At 36.7% G+C, this 25119-nt stretch overlaps 1 long non-coding RNA gene across 4 annotated transcripts in view; it reads left to right on the top strand.

Annotated features, from left to right (window-relative positions):
• Positions 1-25119, top strand: part of LOC134809014 (uncharacterized) — a 298651-nt gene that overhangs the window by 142621 nt on the left and 130911 nt on the right. For all 4 annotated transcript variants that reach the window (XR_010153495.1, XR_010153496.1, XR_010153497.1 and 1 more), the window contains one exon: positions 14507-14572. This is a non-coding gene — a long non-coding RNA (uncharacterized LOC134809014). The remainder of the gene's footprint in view (positions 1-14506; positions 14573-25119) is intronic.

Raw genomic sequence — 25119 nt, 5'->3', positions numbered from 1 at the left:
AGTTGCCCTCAAAGAGATTGCAATTTGCTGGAAGAAAAAAACGAATAGACAAAAAATATCATGTAATGTACACCAATGAAGTTTAATAAAGTCTAGTTTGTGATATAGGTCACAAAAATAACAAAAACACGTATTTCAGGGTTCTGTTTCTTTTTCTGAAAATAGCTGAGGGGAGACAGTGAGGATTAGGCATCTTCAGAACAGCTCTCTAGCTCTGTGGATCAACCACTGTGCTGAGTCATGGGCCTCTGGGTACTCCCTTGCCTGTGGTCTTGTTCCTTGGAGTTGGTTTCCTGTAGAGTCAGCAGAAATGACTTCTAATCCAATCCAAGGCCACCTTGCTCTTAGTCAAGGGGCTTTTGAAAGAGTTGTGTCAAAGTATGTGCCATGGGCCTTGTAGGGTAAACTGATAAATATATATATCGTTTTTTTAAACCAAGTTTTTCCTCTTAATTAGGTGGCTTTTCTACAATATAAAGATGGAAATGGGATGATGTTCATTGCAAATTAGGGTAATGTTCAGAGGCTATAAAAATGTGATCGGATACTTGGACAAAGGCAGTCCCTTTTGTGTGACTTTTTGTCTCTGATCATTTGCTATTTTAAGCCATCATAATCATCGGATTCCTATATTACACTTATTTATGGTTTATAAAGTATTTTCATGCATTACTTTTTCTAATATGACACTGTGAAATAGAATGAATATTCTATTCTCCTTTGTCAAATGGGGAAACTGAGACATCACAAATTTATTTAATTTAATATCACATAGTGTATAAAGGCTGATCTGAGCATAAAACTCTATTATTCAGGCTCCAAAATTACTGCTTTTTTGACTCCAAAACTCCAGTTTTATGCTGTGCCATCCCAAGTATTTGGTGCCTTTTCCTCTGCTCTTTTTTTTCTCCTTCTACTCTCCTCTTCTTCTCTCTATTTCTTTTATTTCTGTCTCTTCTTTTTTTCTCACTACATTCTCCATGCCCCATTCTTTGTCTTTCATTTCCTTTCAAGCCTATGAGGGGCAGGAGTCTGGCAGCCAAAGCAACAAAGAACCACTTCCATGGAAAAAGAGTAAGGAGAAGTAACATGGGCTTTTATATATTAACAGTTCTTGCAAACAATAACCAATTTCCAATGTTATTTTCTGTCTGCCCCCGCCCATTTTTGAGTGAGTCCAAAACAAGGCCAACTAGGAACATCTGTGTATAAAGCATAACAAAAATAACATGTCACATATGTGACAATGATGATACAAGGGTGACTTTATTGCTGGTGCTTTTATAACTACAGTCTAAGAAGGATAACTGGGAAGTGGGAGATGGAACAGAAAAGTCATCTTAAGCACAGTATTTCCATTCCTCTTTTCTAGACTGAGGTAATACACCTTCTACTTCCGCTACCTTTTTGTTTCTGCCTCTTTAAAACATTTGTTGAGATTTGTATTTGAAACTCTTTTTGGAAATAACTGGAGCATGCACTTACTTCAGTAACATGCAGAACATTCAGTCCCCAACTCTCCAGAGTTCCAGAATGGCCCCTTTTGGAGTTTACAACTCATCCACCCATCTGTGCATTTGTTCCCCAGAGACCGGAGCGAAGCCAACAAAGATGAAAGTCTTTGCGAGTCTGTGCTTTTGAACATTAAACCACTGGATCTGGAGTCAGGAAAATTCTGCATTCCAGATTTAAGATCTCCCTTTAGTATTTTGTAACCTTGATTAAAAAAAAAAGCCACTTAATTTCTCTGCAATTTCCTTACCTGCAAAATGAAGAGACTGGACTAGAACAGAACCCTATGATTTTAAGATATTGTAGGAATAGCTTGTGTTTCCAATGCCCTGAAATGCTGAAAAAAAAATGCAGAAGGCCATTTGGGTAGATGGAAATCACTTTCCAGTTTATTTTTCACTGATTTTTACAATAACATTATAATAGAACAGATGTTTTTAAGGATTAATGAGTGATAGATATAAATTGCCATAATGATATTGCTTTACTGTTTTCATCCTGGTTCATTAACTGTCATTAGAGCTACCATGTGACTTGTATTTTGCATGTTCTGTGATGTAATCATCTAGTAGCTTTATTCCTTCCTCCACCAAAGGGTCCCCAAGCCTACCATTTGAATCAATGGAGGTGTGAAATTCATTTCCAGATCATCTCTTTAGGAGATCACAAGGTCATTGGTTCTCATCAAGAATATGGATGAGGAAAACAAGATACTAGAATAGAGCAAGAAAAAGAGAAGCCAATTCCCACTGCTCCCTGAAGTTTAAATAGTTCCCCTGTGGTTTCAACCTCAGTTCTGTTCTGCTTTTAATTTAAAACCATTCTCTACCAGGCAACTGATTTTTGCTAGTCTCTTGGGTGATTTTCTAAGACAGATTTCACTGTATTCTACCCTTGTGTGTGCACTTAGCTCCCATTAGCAGTAATGGGTGTTATGCATGTATAGCTCCCATTAACAATAATGGAAATTATGCATGTGCATCCAGAGGAAAGGATGCTCCCAAATGTTGGAATTTTTTCTGAAGGAAAAGTACTCCTTATGCAGCATTTGGCTTTTGTTTTAGGCTCTTTATTGTGGTGACTATTTGTGCTGCAGAGAATGAACATGGTGTGAAAGACTGCCAGCTTCCCGGTGTGCAATCTGTACAGTATTTTTTAAAATCTTGTCTTATAATTTTTTGCATGACTAAAACAACAGTCAGGCAACAGTCAGGAAAAACTTGTTAAAGAGGTAAAATAGATCCAGATCAATTAATAAAGGGTCATGAATGGGGGCTAAATAAGTCCCTTACAGCTAGGAATTCTGGTAGGTAATGTCACCTGTTTCAAGATAACAAAGAGTAGATTTGTACAGATGGAAAAAATAATCCTTTAAAAATAACCAAGTGCTATTTATGCAGACCATAATAACATTCCTCCAGATGAATGTGTCTTAACCCGAAGAGACAATTTTTATCATAACACATTGATAAAAAATGGTAGGCCAAAGGTAAGGGGCTGTGAATCATTGGCATATTAATTTTAGAACAAATTGTGCAAAAAAGAATCTTTAATATGAAGTCAAGAATATGATTCATCTTCATCTTTATGAGTGGTAGAATACATTTAATACTTGAAATGTTTTTGAATTGTCAAAATGAGGGTCTAAGTAATTTATCTCTTCTGAGAGTGCCTTTTGCTGAATATCCAGTATTATTGTTCATTTGTAAGATAAACTTGACTGTGTCTAGTCTTGGACACCCCCTGGCAATGCTTGGTGATGAATAAAGTCAGACTCTGTGTAAGTGTTGGGTTTTGATAGTAAGAGTGAGGCATATAAAAAGCCCTGGAGTGTTTAAGAGCATAAGCTTTGGGGAGAGATCCACCTGCATTTAAATGCTGACCCTGTCACCTGGGAATTTATTTTACTTCTCTGAGCCCAAGTTACCTCATATGTAAAATGAGAATCATAATTCTCATCTTGTAGTTGTGAGGATTAAACAAGATCTAAAATTGCATTACCAGAACTATTATTAACAATTATTAATCTATTTAGGGAAATAAAATTTGACAGTACTAGATGTGAAAACATTTCTCTAGCCATATCATGTGGACCAGTATCAAATTATCTCAAATCTGTTGTGTAATTTAAATACGATCTATTTTTTATTATTTAACAATAAATGTGCCTGTCAAAACCTGTACTTCTATTTTTAGGGGAAGAATAAACATAACAATATTCTCAGGAAAAGAACCCCAAATATACAGGTTGACATCTACTTTATTTTTCATACTAACCAAACTTAAATCGTTATAAACTTTAAATTTTTTAAAAACATACAGCTACACAATTTTTCTGAAAATGATGAGAACTCATGTTTTCTTTTTCTTGTTTCCTTAGCATTATGATATTTAATGTGCAAAAATTTATAAGCAAGGAACTTCTTTGCAAAGTTTATACATACATTCTTACTGTTGCTGTCTTGATAATGCAACATCATGTAAAAATATAGATTTTACCCATTAATTTCATAGATTAGCTAGTCACTTAGCATATTGCTTTGGAAGGACAGACTGTCTGTGTGATTAGGGCATACCTAATCAATCTCCCTACACCTTGATTCTTCATCTGCAAAATTAGAAGAGTAGTGTTAACTTCATCAGGTTGTTTTCAGAGTAAATACATTAACATATAACATATGTGGTGTTGACAAGTTGATTCTCCGAGGAAGGTCTTGAGAATGGAGAGAGCAGCCTTAAGAAGGAACCACAGTTGTAGGCTATGGGAAGCCAGCACTGCAGAGAGGTACTTTGCTCCTGAGGAAACACTGGGGTGGGAAACTAAGTGATGATGAGAATGAGGAGGATTCTATGAGGCGATAAAGGATACATATTTTGCTGATTGCTCAGATTTTCCTGGGAACAGTGATATGGATTGGCTTTGTGTCCCCATCAAAATCTCATCTCCAATTGTAATTCCCACATGTCAAGAGAGGGACCTGGTGGGAGGTGATTGGATCATGGAAGTGGCTTCCCCTATGCTGTTCTCATGATAGTGAGGCAGTGCTCATGAGATCTGATGGTTTAGTTCCCACTCACTGTCTCTCTTCTGCCACTTATGAAGAGGGTACTTTGCTTCCCCTTCACCTTCCGCCATGATTGTAAGTTTCCTGAGGCCTCCCCAGCCATGCGGAACTGTGAGTCAATTAAACCTCCTTTCTTTGTAAATTACCCAGTCTCAGGTAGTATCTTTATAGCAATGTGAGAAGAGAGTAATACAGACAGCATAGCCAGCTGTAATTAGTACGTGCCTTGGTTGTTTTCAGAGAGATTTGCCCTGATGCTAACAGGTGAAGCTTATTTCCAAAAGATCACCTCTGTTTTGTCCTAGGATAGATGTTGAATTACAATTTTATCATGGCCAATGACTACATTAAACAATTCCCCTTTTAATGCCTGATTTTTGGAAAGATTCATTTTTTTAAAACAGAAAATTGCATTAATGACTGGGGTCCTCATTTTTATGACATGTGTATCTGTTAATCAGGATTTGTGATTATGTCTAGAAAGAGTTTCCACAGAGTTGATATAATTTGTCTTAATTTTTTTAAAAAAGGAATTATCTAGAGTTTTCTTTTACTAAATATTTAATTTAGATTTTATTATTTATTTTTGAAACACTGAACATAGCTCGTGGACCCCTTAAGGATCTGTGAACTTGAACTTGTTACTATTGCTTATATATCACTACGTATAAAATCTGTGCATGCTGATTTGCTGAGGTTCCGATAGAGCCATTGGGTAACTAATAATCAGTATCCCAAAGACTCTCTATCCTCTTATTACTTCCTTTTTCTTTTATAGCACTTATTACCACCTGCACCTATATGTTTTGCTTTTGTTCCTTGTCTGTCACCGTGAGAGCAGTGACTTTGTCTATTGTTCTTACTGCTGTATCTCTGTGACCTAGATCATTGTCTGGCATACAGTAGGTCCTCAATACCTGCTTGTTGAATGAAGTAGTTGGTAATTGCTTCTTTTCAATAGCTACATTCTCCTGTATCAATGCAATGGGGGAAACAGGAGGTTTCTGTGTGGTTCTGTCTGCAAGATAGGCAGCATGGTACTGCGTACCAACTCCATCTCTTCGGCAAAAGATGTAGGTGTGAGCCCAACCTTTTCCATGAGCTATTTTGGCACGTCAGTTCATCTCTCTGAGCCTTGGATTTTGGATCTGTGTGAAGGGGATAATAATACTACTCTCACAGGTTGCAGTAAAGATGAAGCATGATAATATATATCCTACTGGTTTGTGGACTGCAGATCTTAGCTGTTACTAGCATATGGCATCACTGGAAAAAATGAGACATTTGGGACATCGTCCAAATAGTTGTGCTCTGCCTCTAAAAACTATATGAGCTTGGGGCAAATCTCTTAACTTTTCTAGGTCTCAATTTCTTCACCTGCAAGAGAGTTGTTATTAATGATCCCAAATATGCATCCAGCTATGAAAATCCATGTCACTAAAGACTACATTTTTCTTTTCACATTCCTTCCTGTGGTTAGGGATTATATAGTTGTTCCTACAATTTCTATGAAAATGCCATAAAAGAGATTTAACATCAGGTGTTTGCTTCATTTTCTTATCACCATTAGGCATTGTCCTACTTAGTGTGACAAATTCACTGCCTAACAGTGCTCATGTTTTCAGTATCTTTTACTACAGCCGCCCCAAGTAGGTACAAGGAGCACCTTTCCCCGCATAATTACTACTGTTGACGTGAGACAGCACATTTGACAGAGGCGGCTTGCTGTGTTGGCAGGAAGGGTGCCGAGTTATCCTGGAATCTGGCCTTTCACATTCACATTATTCTGCCTTTGGAAGAAGGTGCCCTCCACCCCTCACTAAATGTGAGAAAGAAAACTGCTTTGCCTGTACAGGACACTCTATTTACAGAGACTTTCTGAGGGGATTATGACAGCCATGGGCTGGATTTATGGGTGAGCTGTGCTTACCAGGTCACATCTTACATCGCAGGCTGATGAAACTCACTGTTCATGTTAACCGTCTGTGCTCTCTACACGGAGTGGAGCCCGTGCCTTCCCCTAGGAATCAGGAACGGAGGGCTGGGGAAGCTTCTGCTTTGCATTGAGGAGCTTGATAGCATGCAGCGGGATGCTGTTCTTAGGAAAGGAAACTTCCTTTAGGGCAACTTTTTCCCCCCACATAGCAGATGTAGAATTCCTCTGTACCTGTTTAAAATCCTTGTTGGGGTTGTTAAACAGCAGTTATACATGAAGCTATTGGGAACTAGGAGTGAATGTGGGCAGAACAATGCCTGGGTGGGCAGCTACACATTGGATTTTGGTGTGATAGGCGGAGTGACAGAGACTGCAAAGATCAACTGGTCTTCAAGTACCTTATATTTCAATTTAATAAAATGTTTTAAGGCTTGCCATAATCTCATTCCAATTTGTAGGTCTACTCTTTCCCACTTTTCCCCAGAATATGTACTTAATTCCAATCAGGCAAATCTTACAGTCTTTAATAAGTCACATTCAAGTTCACCTGGTGTTACTTTGCTCATGTTATGCCTTTGGTCTAGAGAAATTCATCAAATTCTACTACTTCTTTTAAGTTACAGATCAAATGCTGCCTGTATCATTTGACCACAAAAAGCTATATAAATGTTTCCTTTCTCTGAACTATTACTATATTTTATGCTTACTTGTCAGATTTAACTCCCTCATAAATTATATAGCCCTTCATGTCAGAACAAAGGTATATACTTTTTCCAGTTTCTCATGATCCTATGTGAATGTTGGAAATCTAGTCAGTTCACACAATTTTCTTGTTTTTTGTTTGCAAAATTCTAAATGATTTTTAACAATTTTTTCTCCCGTATTAAAATGACAGTAGTTTTGATCTACAATACTGTGTCTTTTATTTTGAATTCTTCTTTTTCAATTTGTAAAGAGCCATGCACAGAGTCTAGCACAGGCTCTGGCATATACAAGTGCTCAAGAAATGTTAGCTTTACCAACTCCACTTTCACTGGCTTTGTTTCTTGTGGCAGGTTGCTATGTCAACATAGAACATGTTTTATGCTTACTTCTTCCAAAACAGTTGCCCCCACATCCTTCTCCAAGGTCTTCAGAAAGAAGGGCAACCATAATTCATTTTCTTTCAGTCACTGTCTTCTTTCTTTCCCCCCTCACGATAATTCTTTCTGCTAGTCAGTATTATTTCCGGCATCTTCTAAATTTATTTTTCCCTTTAACCAATGTGCCAGCTTCTTTCCCCTGGAAATCTTCCATAATTAATGGACTGTTTATGCATAACCATAATATTATAAATGCCTTAAGAAAAACTATTATCAGTGATCATATAGTTGGGCATTTTTTGTGCATTTCTTTCCAAAATGGTGGCAAGATCTTTCAGTTATTGGGTTTCGTATATATAGAATGCATTCAAAGTCATTTGCTTAGATTTTCCTAATGCTTCCTAATCATTCTTAATTAATTTCAGATATAAATAGAATGTGACATTTTTCTGTTTAAAAAAATTTTATTTAGCACAAAAGTACGGCATGCAACAGCTGTTTGAAAAGAACCCAAAATGAAGAATTATAGCATCATGAACTGAAAGATTAATTATGTTTCTTATTAATTTGTTTTTGTTTTTGAAACTAGTTTGAATTTCTTCTAAAACTTGATATTTTTGGGAGAAGGACACAAGCTCTCTTAAAAAGTATTGTATTGTGGAATTAGATCCATTTGAGTTTCTGGCTCTGCCATTCCCTAATCAGATTACTTTAGACAATTTATTTAACTTCCCCGGGCCTCGCTTTTCTTGTATGTAGAATGGGTATAGAAGAGTTGCACCTACCTTTAAGATTTTTGAGTTTATTAAATTAAATAGTGTTTGTAGGAGACAACACAATGCTTGCCATATAGTAGACACTTGTTACAACTCTGGAGTGATTGTTTCAAACTTTTCTTATTTTATGGTATACCAATAATTTCCCAGGCACCTAACTTAGTCTGACATTATTTGTAGCTTTGTATTCACTGGAGCCCTGCCAGCTGTAGCCCTTAGGAAGTTGCAGAACTGAGGCTCCATTAATTGAATTGTTTGCCAATGACTTAAGGGCTCCCCATGAAAACTAGACAGAAATGTGAGGAGGTTTAGCCATAAACAAAATATATAAAGGAGAAAATTAATTCATGGTGTCTATTGCCTTAGCATTTACTTTTTCTATCTCATTGTTTACAACTGTCATGTGCCTGGGTATGTGTGACAGCAGCTGTAATGGGATATGGTATTAATTCAGTTCACAGACATAAGTTTCAAGCATAATATGGTTACAGGTGGCCATGGTGATAAATAACAAGGGGCAGTTCAAGCAAAGAGTCAGAGAGCTCTAACATGGAGTACTTTTTACTCCATTTTATTTATTCATTCATTTATTCATTTTTATTCATCAAATATTTATTAAGGAACTTCTATGTTTCAGGCACCGGTCTAGGTGCCTGGGATATTTAAGCAAACAGAGGCAGAATTTCCTGTGGCAGAAGCTTAAAGTCTAGAAGAACAGAACAAAACAGAGTAAATATATAATGAAGTAGAACAGATACACAATCAAATAGAGCAAATATACAATAAATAGGACAGATACACAATATAATGATAGGAGAAGTATAGAAAGATAGAAGAGTATAGAGAGGAACCTACCTGATATATAAATGATGGAAGGTCTCCTTAAAGGAGTGCTATTTAAGCTGAATAGGCAATAGCAAGAGTGAAATGTATCTTGTTTCATGGAGAGGAAAATATGTATGAAAAACCACAGGGGCTTGCGTGAGCATGCTGAGAATGAGGGCCTGCAAGGCAAGCTAACATTTTGTCACCCCTTAAAAAGGATATTTAAACAACTATTTATTCAATATTTATTTCTTGGGGCCAGGGAGAAATTGATTTTTCTATTAAGAAAAATTATATGCAAAACACATTCACCTAGTAATTGACTTCAGCTGGGTCAAAGCAGAGTTTATTTTGTGGAATTATTTAGCAAAATGTTCCCCATTTTCTTCTCTTTCTTCAGTTTACGTGTGTTTTGAGCCAGAGAACTTCTTGGGAGGTGTACTAAAAAAGCAAAATTTAGATAATAAAATAAATGACTCATCCCTGATAAACAACACTATGCCACATATTATTTGGGTTTAGAAATTTAGCTTGCTGCCAACTTTCAGCTGTTACTCTAAATATATTTTGCAGAACTACTTAAGAAATCAATTTGTGTAGGGGATGGGAGAATATTTTTATTTACATTTGATAATGCTGACTCCCTTTCCAGGAGCAACATCAGTGTACATTTTGCATTAAACAAGGAGTTGGGCCGGGCGCAGTGGCTTGTCCCTGTAATCCCAGCACTTTGGGAGGCCGAGATGGGCAGATCATGAGGTCAGGAATTCAAGACCAGCCCGGCCAACATGATGAAACCACGTCTCTACTAAAAATACAAAAATTAGCTGAGCGTGGTGGCAGGCGCCTGTAATCCCAGCTACTGCAGAGGCTGATGCAAGAGAATCGCTTGAACCCAGGAGACAGAGGTTGCAGTGAGCTAAGATCGTGCCATTGCACTCTAGCCTGGGCGACAGGCAAGATTCAGTCTCAAAAACAAACAAACAACAACAACAACAACCGAGGAGTTGGAGAGCCAAGTTAGTGAGCCTGATATTTCTAATGTGCTCTAATAAGGTGAGCACCCCAGCTGGTGCAACACCTAATCAGGTCCTTAAATAAATGACTGGAGCATAAAGTACGAAGGAAGAGTATGTGAGACAAGACTGAAAAGGTGAATGGGGGCCAGGCACAATGACTCATACCTGTAGTCTCAGCTACCCCAGAAGGCTGATGTGAGAGGATCACGAGAGCCCAGGAGTTCCAGGCTGCAGTGAGCCATGATCACGCCACTGCATTACAGCCTGGGTGACAGAATGAGACTCTTGTCTGAAAAAAAAAAAAAAAAAAGTAAATGGGTTTAATTATGAGGGGCCTTGTATGATATATGAGGAGTTTTCAGTTTGTCTATTAAAAAATGTGAGACCATGGAAGAGTTTTAAGCAAGAGAATGACAAGGCAAAATTTTTGGTCTAGAAAGATCTTTCTTGCCTCAGTGTGGACCAAAGCCTGGGAGAAAGACTTCAAAAAGGAAAACGCATTAATAGAATGTTGAAACGATTGAGGTGAGAAATGATAGTAGCTTGAATGATAGCAGCTTGAATTCCATCAGTAAGGATGCAAAAAAGTAGAGTTTAGGGAGTGTGTCAACACTCCCTAATACCAGAAATATTAGGATAGGCATTATCAGGTGAACCTATTGTCAGGTAACGAAGCTCCATCCCCTAGACTGGAGTTCAAGGGCAGGACTACTCCAGTCCACGGTCACAAGGCATGAATGGTAACGGTGAGATAAGCTTTAATATCCAATATGTGAGGAATTATAGACCTCCAGGTAATTACAGTGGGGATCCTGGTGATGGAACTGACATGCCAGGTAGAGACCTTTTTAAGTAAAAGAGTATGAGAACAGGAGTTTGCGGGTGGGGGTGATAGTGAATGCTACAATTCAGTGAGGATGTGGATCTGTGAGGGAACTGTCTGAGGGTTTTCATGACACACTCTTGTATCAACAGCTAGTTGGAAAGAATTTAAGAGACTAGAATGCTAATAGCTGATAATGGCATAATGTTTTACATATTCAGTTTTTGCCTTCCTCTGCACAGCAGTCAGAATTGTTAAATAGAAACCTGATCATGTATTCCTCTGCTTAAGACATTTGGAGGTTAGGGGTTGGATCAAGACCAAAACCTTCCTTATGGTTTACACAGCCCTGAGTATTCTAGCTCCTGGGTCACCTTTTGACCTCATCTTAAGGCATTCTCCTCTATCCCTAGGTTTCAGCCATCTGAGTCTTCGTCATTGTTTTAGTTTGTTTTGTTTTAAAAATGTTAAACAATATTATTCTTATTCCAAGATCTCCAGACATTCTGTTTTCTCTGCTTTAAAACTCTCTTCTCTTCCTTTCCATGTACTTTTAGATTTTAGCTTTAATGTTGCTTTCTCAGGAAAGTTCCCCTTGTTATATATTCTCATGCTAACCTTCACTTCTTTTTCATGACACTTATAATTATAATTAATCATTTCAGGAATAAGTACTCACATGTCTGTCTCCACAAATAAACTATAAACTTCAAGAGACGGAGAACTATGTATGCTTATTTGTTGTGCTATATCTTGTGGCTAGCACAGTGCCTGACATATATATATATACACACACACACACATATATGATTAATAAATGTTTGTTAAATGAGTAGTTGAATCCATGGATTATTTTTATGTACGCTGTAGGTATGCCTTAATCCAAAGCATCAGTTTTCTAGTGGTAGCATTAAAGTCACCTAATAACAGAGAAACAAGCATCTTTGAATGGAAATGAGCCTTTCTAGTATCCTTTAAGTTATATTAATTAGGCAGTTACCTACTTTATTTAAGCAGAATGTTATCTTTGTTGAGCAAAAAGCTAGTAGATAGAAAGAACAGAAATATACCTAAGCTAGTATGCTGAGGGAGGTAATCAGAGGGTAGGAGAGCTTGACCACTTAGTTTGAAGGAATGAGATCCATAAATACAGATTTTCCTAAGCAGAAGGAAGATATTTGAAAGACAGTTTTTTAAAATATTAATTGAAATTGTGAGTTGTTAATTTTTCTTCTTGAATTTTCCACCTCCTCTGTCCTTCATTCGAGCACATAACAAGTTCCCTACTTCCTTACCAGATGAAAGGTTTTTGGCAGGATTTTCTGGCTTCTGTTTGCCCACTGAGGATAATAGAATTTGAAGAGAGAGGAAATTGGTATCCCTGTGTGAAACCAAGACAGACAGAAGGTTTCAAAAGAGAAAAAGAGCTTTCTCCAGGTTGGGGGTAAGGGACAGGTCTGCCTGTCCTTGAACAGAAGGGACTTTTACTTCTTCTCTGGAAGCACTCAAAAGTGTGGCAGGACATCAGGGAGCATATTCACATAGTTAACTAGGTAGGTTAGATGCCAAGCTTAGGTTCTCAGGCTTGTTCAAGATCCTCTTGAAGCACAAAGCATGGCATGGAAATGGCACACCAGTGAATCTGATGATATCACATGGCTGCAGCAAAATTCAGCTTTTACCAGTGTGGACAGATACCTCTAGTGATTAATGTCCTAATGCTTAGATATGGCGTAAAACCCAGAACCTCAGCACAAACCTGAAGGTGGGAAAAAGCCTAGAAATAACTTGAGGTTGAATTTCTCACTAAGTTGATAGGAATAGCTACTCAGAATTGAAATTAAATGATTTACAGACAATAATGAAATGTAATTTTGCTTCAGATTTATACCTGCTACATTAAGCAAGTGAACAATAACAAAAAAGTTATATTAGTCTTCGCTTTCTAAGAGTATAGCTTATTTTTACTTAACAATTTTTAGAATTTTAAGTTGAGTTAAACTTGCAAAATATTTTCAGGAACTTAGCACTGAACTGTCTGCACTGAATCAACTGATCTCATCAATAATAGACAGCTCTTAACAGTACCTTAATGATAAGAGTAATAAAACCAAATTCATGGCCAAGTGCAGTAGTGTGTGCTTGTAGCCCCAGGTAGTTGGGAGGCTGAGGCAGGAGGATCACTTGACACTAAAAGTTCAAGTGCAACCTGGACAACACATTGAGACTCCCCCTCTTACACACACACACACACAGACACACACACACACACACGGGCACACACACATCCTAATTCTAATTCACCATGCTGAACATGTCTATGGGGGCTACCCTTTTTATCTGGAAGAAAAAAAATTACACTGAGCACGAGTCTTCCAACAAAGAATGGATCTATTATCAGCTAAGAGTGACTATCTCAGTGAAACACAAAGGTATTACCTTAAGGCAGTCAGATCTATGTTCTCTGCTATAGGAATGTGCAAATGCGATAAGCCTACTGTTAGGAGGAAGCTCATGAAAGGCTGGCAATATCAACTTATCTTTCCTTGGTGGAGAACTGATGGCAAACAAGTTAAATCTGGAAATCAGTATGTTGATTACTTATTTATTTGGCTTGATATTGAAATAAGCTTTTTCTTTGTAATCATTCTTACTTGTGAATTCTTTTACTCTACTTTTTAAATTCTATTTTTTCAACAAATATTTATCGAGGCTCATTATATAAGCTAGACATTTAGTTAGGTGCTGTGGGAGACATAGAAATATATGAGCTACAGATTAAATACTCAAAGCATTTTTAACATCTAGAAAAATGATAACCCATGTACAAAAATGACTGTAACGCAAGGCAAGTAGTAAGTTTGTAAAAGACAGGAGAGAATGATATTGCTTCCTTTCCTTTTCCTTTCCTTTTCTCTCATCCTGTCTCCCTTTCCTTTCTCTTCTTTCCTCTTCTCTTCTATTTCATTTTCTTTCCATCAACACTGGTAAAGACGATGTATGAAACTGTCCTGAAAAAGTAGAAAATGCCAGGTTGGCAATTTCAGCCTCAGCTACCAACACTGGGTGTGCACACTGACAGTAGAATTTAGGGAGTGGCAAAGAGAGTGGGTTCTGTCAATTTATATGGAATAATGTTTCCCAAGGCAACCAGATGTGATTTTTTTTTGGCAAGTAAAAAGCCACACAGAAAGGCTGAGATGAGTTAAAATGAAGAAAGCAGGACCATTGGTACGTTGAAGTCAGCTCACATTATCAGAGATGCTTGTTGATTAATTAGGAATTTTGAAGCCAGTTGTAAAACTGTTGGTAGCTTGCAGTCAGCCTAATGGGAGTATGTACACCAAAGAAATAGGTAACTACAATAAATTATGATTGTTTTAAGAACAGAAAGCTGTTTTACCAGTTCAACAATGGAAATAACAACACCAAGAGTTTTTTACCTTCTGATTTTCTTTTTATAAACAGGAAGCTCTTCCACGAGTTCACGAATGGAAATAACATCAAGAGTTTTTCATCTTCTTAGTGTGCAAGGTATGGATATTCTGTGTGTGAACTTCAAGAGTATCTAAGGGAGGCAATAACGTGGTTGATAATATACCAGAGACTACAAACTGTCTGTGCATCCCAGAGGAACAGGAAGCTTGTGCAGGTGAAAAGACTGGAGGAGGAAGTATGTTGATGATACCCAGGAAGCCCACCTTCCACTTCTTTGGTCATCAGAAGTAAGAAAAAGGACAATTAAATAAGTGGTTAATAGTCGTTTAGAGAAAGAGAATTTTCACTTTATATGCCAGTCATTGATAATATTTGCCATAGTGGTTGCTGTTAAGTAAGTTTCTTCCTGCAGGCCTGTGAGAAGGCATAGTACATGAAAGTAGCAGTGCTTTCAACCTGATTATTATTATACAGTATGGACTTTTATTATATAACAAGCAATACTTACATTTTGTTATTTACTTATTTATTACTATACACTTACACATATGCAGACACAGTAATAAACATCTAAGTGGTACAAATAGGTACAAAACCAAAAATAAAAGTCTGCCTTCTAACTTCAGTAAGATGTTTCAGTCTCATCCTGGGTTCTACTGCCTTTAATATGCAATCAGCCACACTTCCCAAGGGGCTTTAGTCCCTTTTGTTAAAAAATAGTAATAAAGATCAAATCTAGGGGATAGAAGTAGAGATTTTAGTATTTTATATGAGAATTGGGGATGCAGCATGCTAATGAAGCCACCTGAGTTACAGGGCAGACTATTACTTTTCTTTTTAAATAACAGGTAACAATTCTATATTGTTATTTTCAATTTAACCAAGTTTTTATTTTAGCACTGAGAGTTTTTAATCTAATTTCTCCTTCCTCTGGTAGATTTGAGGTTATTTATTGTCACACCAAATAGCATTTTGTCTCCTATATTTAGAAGTCTTTTTTTTTTTTTTTTTTTTTGAGATGGACTTTTGCTCTTGTTGCCCAGGCTGGAGTACAATGGCACGATTTCGGCTCACCACAACCTCCGCCTCCTGGGTTCAAGTGATTCTCTTGCCTCAGCCTCCTGAGTAGCTTGGATTACAGGCATGTGCCACCATGCCTGGCTAATTTTGTATTTTTAGTAGAGACGGGGTTTCTCCATGTTGGTCAGGCTGGTCTCGGACTCCCGACCTCAGGTGATCCACCTGCCTCGGCCTCCCAAAGTGCTAGGATAGAAGTCTTTTCTTACTCTATTTTTGTCCCTTGCCTCAAGTACCCTAGAAGTGACTACCTACACAACTCCCCTTATCAGCATTTTAGAGGAAAAACTATCTGAAAAGTAAAATAAATTCTATCTTTTCTCACAGAATTATAAAGAATATACAGGCAAAAGACACCTAATATTTCATATGGAATGATAAACAATTTGAAGGAAAAAAGGACAAATCTTTGAGATTTAGCCTAAAACTATTTTTTAACTTTGAATTTCCATGGACATTTGTCAACATTTATCTTTTATTTCCAGTAACATTGGTATTAAATTACAGTGAATATATACAAATATTTATTAGCTCAATATTATTTTATTAGTCCAATTTTTCAATTACAGTCAGATAAAACTCTAAATAAAGGTCAAAAATCATCAGAATATTTTGTAACCCCCAAATTCAGGTAGAAAAAATATCTGTATATTATATTGTCCCATTCCACAAGACTCAACTCACAGTAGATTATAGCACATTGGAATATAACATATTTCATATTAAATATTATATTTAATCTACATTTAAATATTCTGAAACCTCCCTACTAATAATTATAGAATTTTTCTGTTTATTCCTAATGCTTTTCATGTTCACATAAGCCAAAATCAGAAAATTCATCAAGTTTTACCAATAGAAATTTTCACCTTTTATGCGAACACATGTATTTGCCTAGATCAAGGCATCATATGCCTACACTTCCAAAGTTAATTTGTCTTACCTGCATGATCCCCCTAAAATAAAACCCCAATTATTTTATTCTTATAATTTGGTAAATTGAGCCTCAAAAGCTCCATTCATTTAGAATATGCATTTTCCAAAATCTTGACAGGCCAACCAGGCAAGATTTGTTGAAATCTTGACAGGCTGATTTTGGCAATAATAAAAAATTTGTTCTTAAAATTCTGTATTGAATTTTAAGCACCTCTCTGTCACAGGGATAATAACTTAAATGCTTCAGATTATCTGTTAGAGACCCTATAAAACAATAATCTCTTTTTTTATGTGTCCAATTAACATCAGAATCCATTTAGGGAACATGCTTCTCTTTGAGGGTCTTGTGAGGCCCTACACCCAGTTTATTCAAATGTCACTGCTACAAAGGCACTGGCCTTACCTTCAGTCTTCTGGGGCAAGGCCTGGCTGCAGACTCAGGACAGCCTGCTTTATTCTGTTGTACCAGTTCTCCCTGTTGCCCTGCTTGTTCCTTTCCCACATTTCTGATGCTAGATTTCCTAATATTGTACTAACTTTGATCCAGCTTTTTAACTCCTTTTTATGTTTTCACTCTGCTCAATATTATCCATTTAACAACACCTCCTATTCCGTCTATGTAGAAAACTGTTTATACAGAGAGTATCTGAAAAGTTGATATCTGTAAGTTTATTTCCAGAATGACACATGGTTCCTAATGATATGGAATTGTAATGTTGTCAACATAATTCATCCAAAGAGGATATATAATTTATTATCCCAGGCATAATTTTGTTTAGAGGAGATGACTCTTGGATTGGGCCCACCTGAGTTTAGGAAAAGACTGGCACTGCACTTGTTTTCTCTATATCTATTAATCTTGGAGAATTAAGTTTCCTTTATCTTTTTATTCGTTTTTATAGGTAATTTAGATGTCAATGCGAGGCTGCTATTTCTTAATAAGAAAGGAAAGGATGTTTATCCCTTCAATAGAAAGTGAAAGAATGTTTATGGCAGAGGTTGGGCAAACTATAACCAGTGGCCCAAATTCTGCCTTCAGCCTGTTTTTGTGTGGCCTGTGAGCTAAGGATTTTCTTAAAATATATTTTAAAGAGTTGTAAACACACACACACACATAAAACAGGGACTGTATTTGACCTGTGAAGTGCAGAATATTTAAAGAAAATGTTTGCAGACCTCTGTCTTAATATAACTATCATAAAACGATCATTTAAAACATTTTTTATATGACAAGTACATGGGATTTTGTATATGTTAGCTCATTGAAATCTTATAAGAATCTTAAGTGTATTAAGAGTTGAAGTATTCTCCTCATTTTGGAGATGATAAAACTGAGATGTGAGAGGTTAATATCACATACTTTCTAAATGCCAGAGAGAAGATTTACACTAAGACAGTTGGGAACTGGAGCTGGTACTTATAGCTACCATATTATACTGCGTCTGAATGTGACCTGACAGTTGTTTGTTTGAGTCTATCCCACTCCTCATACTAATCTGCAAGCAGTCCAAACAGAATAATAATGAGATTGGCAAGATACTGCTCATATACAAAGCAAAGAGTATACAAGATTCTTTAAGCATATAAAGGGAACCATGACTGTGCACAAGCTGGCTATATACTGCAGCAAACACAGCAACACTACCAGTTAGATGAGTAAGACACTCTTGCTCTCAAATTCTCATGAAGTTCCCTGACTTCCAGTAACACTACTTGCTCAGGGTGATGACTCTTCAGGGTATTATCCTTGATAGTCTCAGAGGATTCATACCTTGTTGGTCCCTCATGACTTCTCTCTCTAGAGATTCGCGCTATGTGCCTGACTGCTTCACATTTGACATTACTGTACTTGGTAACACTCTCAAAGTATTTATCAGTACTATGAAAAGACTGAGGAGATTACATGTAAATTCTAGGCCTGTCACCCTGTTGGCAGATTTGGGCCTCCAGGCCTACTGAAGGCATATTCCTGGAATAGCCAGATTGCTGTGCTTTCTTCTCTCAGTATTGGTCTCTGTGCCTATCATTTCCATCAGAGGTTTTGGTCTGTTACGAAAGGAGTTCCTGTCTCTGTTGTAATTTTCTCCTGCACGTATCCTGAGTTCTAGATTCTTCCATTATGATTTCTTTATTAATCTGATTTTACTTCCCTTGGTTTTGCAGCTGTCTGTTAAACTCTTTAACTTGTCATTGTACTCTATGTCTTTATAAGTTTATTCATAATATAATTTTATAGTGTTATTTCAAGGACACTTTTGGAAGGAAAAGAGAGATAAACATATGTACCAGATCTATCATTCTGAAGTAGAAGCTATCAAACTTTATGTGACGAGAAAATGCATTTGGGTATATACTGATAGGTTTCCTATCACTTCATGCTTTATTGCATTTCTTCTCCCATGTTTTTGAAGCTTTCTAATCAACTGTGAAATGATGGAAATAAAAGAATCCAAGAAGCAATTCTTGATTTTAAATTCAAAAAACCATGGTCCAGGTGTAAAACGGAAAATATTTGGACATATATATATTTACCAAGACTAGATAGGATTCCACACAATGGGAAAGGAGAGCAAATAGGGTGTTTGAGGACAGGAGTGATATCCCCATCAAGAGATCACCAAGCTCTGTCCAAAGCCAGAATCCTCTGAGTCTATTTCCTGGGAGATACAGGGAACTGAGATTATATCTAGACATCATCCAGTCTCTAGTCAAATGAATGCCATACATTGGCTGGATTGAGTAGCTGTTAGGCGTCCTATTTGTTCCCATCCACGAAGATCATCCATTGACAGTAGTCAATAAGTGCTTGCTGATCTTCCAAAGTGTTTGAAGCCTTGATATCTCATTTGGCCATTAAATGATTCATCCAGAGTGGATATACTCAGGTTCATGGCCTGAGGTGGTTTTAAGTTCCAAAAGTATTTTTAAGCTCTCTTTGTAAACCAAGAGAGGAAATGATGGAGGAGCAGTGATTAATCAGAGGCTTCCAGGTAATAGTGGAAACTAACTAGCAAATTTTAGAAGAGTTTTAATTATATTTATGAAGGCTTGGACAGGTATAGGAGAAACAAGGGTAGTATTGTACCCCATGGCTAGTAGCAGCAGAGCTTTACCATCCTGACACCTCAAAGGTCAAGGGAAGAGATTGGTTCCCAGAACCTTGAGAGGGTACCCAGAACCTTGAGAGGGAACCATGAATAGGGATGACTGACAAGAGCTGTGTCTTCAGCATCCTGACCTCATTCTTCTCTCACTCTCAGACTCTCCTACAGTTGCCTCTCATTAGGATTGCTGTCAAAACTTGTACTAGTTCATATGTTTATTTTAGAAAAGAGTCATCATACAACTACAAAATACATTCTTCCTCATGAAATTTGATCTTAGAACAGTCCTTCTCAAACTTTGGTAAGAGAACAGCTGTTAAATTTCAAATTTCCTGAGAAATGATACTTTCATAAAGTAGAATAAAAGTTAATAACTCAAAAATAAAATAAAAATAAAGAAGCATGCAAAATGCAAAATGCCTCAATTATTCCAATATTTAATTATTCAATTCATAGACATAAAATTACTCTGCCAAAATGCCACAAAACTTCTGTGCTTACATTGTTTGGAAACAAGCAGGCCACAGACTGGCACTGTCTTGCATGTCACCTCTTTATTAACATAATCCAGACTACTCAATAATGGTGCCAAATGTGATATATAGCTGAAAATATTAAACAAAATAAAACAAAACAACAAAAATGGGGACAGAAGCAGCTTCACCAAAAGATAATTATGGATTTTTTGGAAACTATTAAAAAATGACAGAGTCTATTGGTTTAATATGGCATAAATTAGTATTTTCCAGACTGGTGGAATATTGATCCCTACAGGTGCTCCATGACTTAAGAATTGCAAGGTCAAATACCACTGGGAGATATCCCCAATGTTCACAGTACACATTTGCATATTAAAGATTCTGAGCCATCTAGTAGTTAATAAGCATTTTTTAAAATCTAGCATTTCTCAAGTGTATTTGACTAATCCATTTTTTTTCATGTAATACTTACTAACATCTTTTGTAACTTTACAAAATGCTGGTATACATGTATTTCTGCCTAATGAGGTAAACTAAATGATTTCTCTTGACAGTATTCCTAATTTTATGATTCTAAGAAACGTTCCGAATTGGACTTGTCATTCAATAAGGCCAATTTAAAAAACTGCCTTGGGTAAACTTTCAGTTTCGATAGTTGTTATTCTATGCTTTGTTGCTGCTCTATATTAGAGAGTGAGGAACTGTGTCAAAAGTCATTCTTAATGAAGCCATTTTCTAATTTTAAGTTATCTTTTGCTTTTCGTATTTACCTATGGTATTCTGGAAACTTGTGATTTAGAGGAAAACTTAGCATACATTACTAAATACTTGGCTGCTGCAGTGCCTCATATATGTCAAGTTCTAAAAATTTATAATTTTACAAATATCTGTAAACAACAGTATTGTAGCATTAATAGAGAAGAATAATTCATTTTGATTTCACTGGGCATGTATCAACACATGACTTAACTATGAAAAATAATTGTATTTAGCTCAAGTGGGAATTGAGGATAAAGATTTTAGCTCTTCTGACCTTTGTGACAATATTACAAATGAAATACACAGTCAATGGGGGAAAAATCAGAGGCTACTTGGCTCAAATTCTGCTAGTTATTTATTATTTAGTACCTGAATTTTTTGAGGGCAGAGAGCTAATTTGAAATCCTTCAATATGTCTCTCTCTTAGTCCATTTTGTGCTGCAATAACAGAATACCTGAGACTATATAATTTGTAAAGAACAGAAATTTATTTATTATGCTTCTGGAGGCTGGGGAGTCTAAGATCAAGGTGCCAACAGGTTTGGTGTCTGGTAAAGGCCTGGTTTTCACTTACAAGGGGACGTATTGAACACTGCATCCTCTGGAGGGGAAGAACAGTGTTCCTCACATGGCAGAAAAGCAGAAAAGCAAAGAGAGACAATCTACTCCAAAAAAAACCCTTTTTAATTATTTACTTGAGATGAGTCTGACTCTGTCACCCAGGCTGGAGTGCAGTGGTATGATCGTAGCTCACTATAGCCTCACACTCCTGTGTTCAAGGGGTCCTCCTGCCTCAGCCTTTCAAGTAGCTGGGACTACAGGCATATACTACCAATACTAGCTAATTTTTTTAAATTAAAACATTTTATTTTTAGGGACAAAATCTCTCTATGTTGCTCAGGCTGGTTTTGAACTCCTAGCCTCAAGTGATCCTCCTGCCTCAGCCTCCCCAGTAGTTGGAATTATAGATACAAAACACTGCACCCAGTTCAAAGCCCTTTGTGAAAGGTATTCAACCCACTCGTAAGTGCAGAACTCTCATGACCTAATCACCTCTTAAATATCATTACCTTGGCGATTAAATTTTGATGTTTTGGAGGGGACAAACATTTAAAGCATAGCAGTCTCTTTTGCTATCTATAGTCTAAACAAGAAGTTCTCTCTTTAGTATTTTTCATTTTGTTTTCTAAATATTAAATTTCTCCCTTGTTCAGAAAAGTCATTTAAGAGGAATAAAAATCTATCACTTCATTGATACTTAAGTAATACATCTGATGCATTAGGCATCTGGAAACATGAAGAGAATGGATTTTCTTCTTTTCCTCTTACCATAGGAAGCAATAGTAAGTTAACTTACCTACCAAAGTTCTCAATATGTGAAATATCTATGGATATGTGAAACCTTTAGTCGAAAAGGGTGCAGAATCACATGGCAATGATGAGACCAGTTCTATGACACATGAATGGTAACATTTTATAGGGAGAAATGATCACTCTTAAAGGATAAGACAGTGTAATGGTTAAAAGAAGTAGTATAATGGTGAATGTTTAATAACTAGCCTGGGGGGTGGAGGTGGAAGGTACTTAGTAGAAGGTTTGCTAATTTCCATGGTATAAGTACTTTCATCATGGTCACTTTCAAGTTATAAACATGATGTCACCAAACACAGAGTTAGGAAAAGATGTGCCCACCATTATATAATGTTTCCACCATACAGATAAAATAGACACAGATGAACTCAAAAGCATTAATAATAGTACAGTAAAGTTAGATACTTAGGCAGTAATGTGTTTTGAATATTTATTGTAAGCTTACATAATTTAACTTTTGCCAATGGCTTTTGCTATGGTTTGAATGTGCCCTCTAAAAATTGTGCTGAAAATTAATCCCCAGTGTGGTAGCATTGAGAACTAAGGCCATTAACCCATTAACCTATTAATCCATTAATGGGTTATCATGAGAGTGGAACTAGTGGCTTTTTAAGAAGAGGAAGAGAGACTGAGCTGGTACATTACCACGCTCAGCATGCTCACCATGTAATATTTCGCACTGTCTCCGGACTCTACAGAGTCCCTACCACAAGAAGGTTCTCACCAGATGTGGCCCCTTCCCCTTGGACTTCTCAGCCTCTTTAACTATTAAGAGATAATACAAAAAAGTACCCGGTTTCAGTTATTCTGTTATAAGCAGCAGAAAACAGTCTAATACAGCTATGTTTAACAATCAGCTGAAAAATACTCTGAACATTTAATAATTGTCTCTTGTAAGCTGATACAAGTTGTCTCCCACACATCACTGGGTAAGAATATAAGGTTTAAAGTTAGATCTGAATTTGATTCCTTGCTCTGCCACTTAAAACTGTTGACCATGTGAAGTTTATATTTATTCTCTATGCCTTAGTATTTTCGGATGAATGATAAGAGTAAAAATTATATCTACTTCGAATAGTTGTTGTGAGGATTAAATAAGATTGATAGCCTCCTCTTCCCCCAGGGAGGAAGGCCTCCATGGCTAAAAATTTCATAAGGACCCTGTTAGAACCGTGATTACAAAGCATCTTTCTTTTTTTTTAACTAAAGGAGAAGCTATTAAGAAGAATATGCTCTGTTCTACATAATGATGTAATTTGCATAATTTAAGGGAGAACAGGCAGGTTTCTTTAAAGGGTTCAGACACTACTATCATTGAAACTGTATTAGCCCATTCTCACACTACTATGAAGAAATACCCAAGACTGGACAATGTATCAAGAAAAGAAGTTTAATTGACTTACATTTCATATGGCTGGAGAGGCCTCAGAAGACTTACAGTCATGGCAGGAGGCACCTCTTCACAGGGCGGCAAAAGAGAGAATGAATGCCAAGTGAAAGGGAAAGCCCCTTATAAAACAGTCAGCTCTTGTGAGAACTCACTCATTATAATGAGAACAGCATGGAAGAAATTGCCCTCATGATTTAATTATCTTCACCTGGTCACCCTTGACACATGGGGATTATTACAATTCAAAGTGAGATTTAGGTGGGGACACAGAGCAAAACCATATCAATTTCCTTTGGATATGTGCAGTTTAGTTCCAACAAGCATTCCTCCTTCCTTTAGTGGTAAATTTGCAAACAAGATCCTATTTCTTGGAGAGCTTTTACATACCCTAGAATATCTTATGGGACTTGTAGGCCAAAACCTCTTCCTTGTTTTCTCCTTTATGGACTCCATGGAAGACAATAAAAATGGGTGGAGACATCACAGGTTACCTTAAAAAAAGGGAGTAATTTAGAAGACAGGCATAAATCTAAGGACAGGGAACAAGAATAGGAACTTGGAATCCATACACAAAGAATCCCCATATGAAGGATTTGGACTTTGTGACAGGTTCTACTAGTTTATAGCATTACATTCTCCATCTACTTTGTAACCTAGCCATGCAGTGTTTAAATGAATATTTTTTGTATACCTACTACGTGTTATGCACTGTGAATGGTACTAGGGATACTATGGTGAACAAAAATGTATAGTCTTTATCTTCATTGAGCTCTTATATTAGTGAAGACAAATTATCAACAACTAATTAAAGTGACAGAGTAACAATTCCAAACAAGGATAAGTGCTGTGAAGAAAATGAAACATTATAATAGAAAAAAACCAGTTGACTGGGTGAGGGAATGGAAATTAAGAAAATGTCAATGAGAGAAGTTCTCATGAAAATGTAGATTTATTTATTTTTTCTAAGAGCAACAGAAAATATTGAAGAATTTTTATAGGAAAAGGACATAACCCTGAGAATTGTATGAAGAATGTATTAGAGGGGACTGTACTGGAGGCAGAGAGAGTGGATAGAAAACAACTACAATAATCTAAGCAAAAGATTGTGGTAGGTCATACTAGTGTGGTGTCAGTAGGGATAAAAAGTACAGAGAGTCTAGTTCTATTTTGCTGTTAGGATCAACAAAATCAGCTGTTATGTTGGAATCAGGCACTGGGGAGAGGGAAGATGACTCCATTGTTCTTCAGCCTTTAAGTAAACAACATGAAACACAATGTAGGGGCCAAGGGAAAGCTTTCCCATCACTCTCTAAAGGTTCTTTGCAAGTGAACTAACAATTGACATATTAATAGGAGAAAAGGCTTACAAATTTATTTAAGTGTGTAAGTATTGTATAAGTATGAAGAATTCCATCATGGAATGATTACCCAATAACCCAGTGGGGTTCAGATGTTTACCCATTCCCTTTTTCATAGTGAGTAACGTGATAATTTTGAAGGTTAGTAAATAATTTTAAGGGAGAGTGA

Source organism: Pan troglodytes, chromosome 1, assembly GCF_028858775.2.
Source record: "Pan troglodytes isolate AG18354 chromosome 1, NHGRI_mPanTro3-v2.0_pri, whole genome shotgun sequence".
NCBI lineage: Eukaryota > Metazoa > Chordata > Mammalia > Primates > Hominidae > Pan > Pan troglodytes.
This window is presented reverse-complemented; position numbering and strand designations above follow the sequence as displayed.